This window comes from Sabethes cyaneus, chromosome 3 (assembly GCF_943734655.1).
Source record: "Sabethes cyaneus chromosome 3, idSabCyanKW18_F2, whole genome shotgun sequence".
Classification (NCBI taxonomy): domain Eukaryota; kingdom Metazoa; phylum Arthropoda; class Insecta; order Diptera; family Culicidae; genus Sabethes; species Sabethes cyaneus.
In genome coordinates, this window is record NC_071355.1 from 111029896 (window position 1) to 111033874 (window position 3979).

Sequence of the window (3979 nt, forward strand, 5' to 3'; positions counted from 1 at the left end):
GGGCTCCTGTACAAATGAAATACAAATTTCCTCATAACTCGAGAACTAATCAAGCGAATTGAACCAAATTTGGCATATGTGTGTTTTTGGAGACAATTTTTTTTTCAATGATGAATTGGGACCCCTCCCCACTTTAGGAGGGGGGGTCCTATACAAACGAAATACAAATTTCCTTATAACTCGAGAACTAATCCAGCAAATGGAACCAAATTTGGCGTGTAGGTGTTTTTGGAGGCAAGACTTTTTTCTGTGATGAATTAGGACCTCTTCCCACATTAGGAGGGGGGGCTCCAATACAAATGAAATACAAATTTCCCCATAACTCGAGAACTAATCAAGCAAATAGAACCAAATTCGGCATTGGGAGGTTTTTGGAGGCAAAAATATTTTCTACGGTGAATTAGGATCCTTCCACACTTCAAGACGGGAGGCTTCTACACAAATGAAATACAAATTTCCTCATAATTCGAGAACTAATCAAGCAAATGGAACCATATTTGGCATGTGGGTGTTTTTGGAGGCAACCATTTTTCCCATTATGAATTAGGACTTCTTACCTTTTTAGGAGGGGGGGGGGGGCTCCCATTCAAACGAAATACAAATTTGTTTAGAACTAATCAAGCAAATGGAACCAAATTTGGCATGTGAGAGTTTTAGATGGCAGAATTTTTTTTCTGTGGTGTATTACGACCCCTTTCCCTTTTAAGAGGGTGGGCTCCCATACAAATGAAATACAAATTTCCTTATAATTTGAGTACTAATCAAGCAAATGGAACCAAATTTAGCATGTAGGAGATTTTTGAGTCTTGAATTTATTTTGTGATAGTTAGAGACCTCTCACCCCTGTGGTAGGGTGATATGGACTCTCATACAAATAAAACAGAAATTTTTGCGAAACTCAAAAACTAATCCAACTCGAGAAATTCGAGACTCTTCCATAAAACATTAATCAATAACAAGACCACAAAAACTATCTATAGTAACACTAGATCATTCAGGACGAGCCGGTCGCGAGTGTTGCCGGTGACCCGCCGTCGGAAGCGCCGCCCACTGGGGGGCTTGCAAAACTCGAGATAGTGACAAAGATCATCCGAGATTCATGATTTATGTACAACACAGGTTAATTTGTGGCAATACGAAGTTTGTCGGGTCAGCTAAGGTCACGGCCGAACCTCCTTACAAGCGCAAAAAGTTTCAGGCTCTCGTTAATCACGTTGTCGACGTGTCTAACAAAAGAAAGCGACCTATCGAACGTTACCCCTAGGTCACGTACATATTCTACACGCGGGATAGTACTATCTCGGTGAACGTAGTCGAAGATCACAGTGCTAACTTTCCTAGTAAATGTCATCACTGAACACTTGTTCGTATTAACTTTTAATCCGCAACTTTCACAGAATCTCCCAAAATCCTTTAAATCAAGGTGCAACTTCAGGCAGTCATCCATGTTCTTAATGGGAAAAAAGATTTTCACGTCATCGGCATAAGTTAAAACGGTTGCGTGTGAAATAACTTCAGGCAATTTGTTCATTAAAATTACAAACAATAAAGGTCCTAAGTGACTACCTTGTGGTACTCCTGATTGCACTGTAAACGAACCGGATTTGTTGCCGCGCAGTTTTACAAATTGAGTTATATTTTTAAGATACGATCTCAACCAGTTATATCGCGAGCCTCGGATGCCAAAGTCTTCTACTGCTTCTAAGATACTATTAATACTAACAGCATCAAATGCTTTGCTCATATCGGTGTATATGGAACCCATTTGTAAACCACTTGCGATGCAATCCGTGACCACCGAGGTGAACTCGCAAAGATTCGTGACCACTGATTTCTTCTTCAAGCAACCGTGCTGTACAGGAGAAATACGGTTAACTACATTATCGTAAAGAAGGCCATATACCAGCGACTCGAAAAGCTTCGGAATAGCCGATTGAATAGCAACTCCACGCTAGTTTTCTACATCACCTTTGGCCCCTTTTTTATATATCGGAATGACGTGCGAAATCTTCCAGATTCCTGGAAAGTGACCGGAAGCCAATGACGCGTTAAACAAGCTTTTTAGAAGGCTTACAAATTCCTGCCGAAATTCTTCCAGAATTTTGTTCGATAGCGTATCTGGACCTGCTGATTTATTGGCATCGAGTTTGTAGATACCGCGTTCCACACAAGCTTCGGACAGTAAATATTATAAAACTAAATAAGGTGTTCATCAAGTAACATAAATGACTTACTTACTTGCATATGTGTCCATGTCCGCCGGTCCGGCGGAACAAAGAGATGAAATCAGAGATCTCCATTGCTGACGGTTACCCGCCATGGCTTTTACCTGTCGCCAGGACAGGTTCTCGTCTACAGCCCGGATATCGTAGGCTAAGCTCCGTCGCCATGAGCCTCTGGGTCTGCCTCTTCTACGCTGTCCTTGTGGATTCTCTGCAAACCTCGTTCGCTCTTTTCCTCAAGGTGTGTCCGATCCACTGCCACCTACGTTAACGAATTTCTGTGGCTATCGGCCGTTGATGACACCGACGATGGAGTTCCTCATTGGATATCCAGTTATCAGGCCACCAGGCACGAATGATGTATCACAGGCACCGGTTAATGAATACCTGCAGTTTTTGCGTTGTCTCCGCTGAGACGCACCACGTTTCGCAGGTATACAGCAGTACGGATTTAACGTTTGAATTAAAGATTCGGGTTTTCGTACGTAGAGTGATCTGGTTTGAGCACCAAATGTTTCGCAGACCTGAAAAGGCACCCCTGGCCTTCCTGATCCGTGAGGCTATATCAGTCTTAGTACCACCATCGAGCGTTGTTTGGCTACCAAGATATTGAAAGGCGTCTACCTGCTCAACTTATTGTCCCGCTACTGTGAAGTTGGTGGAATTGGCAGTGTTCACTACCATTGACTTAGTTTTCGCTACATTGACTGTGAGACCTGCTGCCTGGGAGCTCTTGGAGAGGTCGTCTAACTTGCTCTGCATATCGTTTCGGCGTTGTGCGAGCAAGACAATGTCGTCGGCTAGGTTGAGGTCATTTAGCTGCTCCATCGTTAGACGATTCCAAGGCAATCCTCGATTTGGTATACTGTCAATTGCTCCAACTAGTATCTCATCCATAACGATGAGAAACAGAAGCGGTGATAAAATGCAGCCCTGTCTCACGCCAGCAGTAACCCTTATGGGGTCGGACAAGACGCCGTCGTGCAAAACCTTGCACGAGAACGCCTCGTACTGAGCCTCGATGAGATGGACTAGCTTATCTGGAACTCCTCTACGCCTAAGTGCGCCCCAGATATTTTCGTGATTGAGTCGGTCGAACGCCTTTTCGAAGTCAACGAACACCAGCAGAAGAGAGTCCTGGAATTCGTTGATCTGCTCCAATATAATGCGGAGCGTTGTGATATGGTCTACACATGATCGGCCAGCACGGAATCCAGCTTGCTGCCGCCGGAGAGTAGCGTCGATCTTCTCCTGGATCCGGTTGAGGATTACCGTACAGAGTACTACAGAGTAATACAGAGCAACGTGATGCCACGCCAGTTACCGCATTCAGTTAGGTCTCCTTTCTTAGGGACTTTGACCAATATGCCCTGCATCCAGTCCACCGGAAAAGTTGCGGTTTCCCAAATATTGCTGAAAAGCTGATGCATCGTCTGGGCTGACAAAGATGGGTCAGCTTTGAGCATTTCGGCTGATATACGATCTATCCCTGGCGCTCTATTGGATTTCATACTCTTGATGGCTGCTACAATTGGGTATTTTAATTTTCCCAAAAAAGTGGATTTTTCTATCTCATTTGATAGCCCGTCGTTTCCTGAATCTAGCAGTTCTTTTTATATTTCAATTAAGTCAATATTCGATTAAAAAATTAATAAAAATCAAAACTAGAATGATTTGCTGTTTGACAGATATCAACCAAGCCGATTGATTGACTTGATGTCAGAAGTTCTCTCCCTCTCTTCTATCTCTCTGATAGA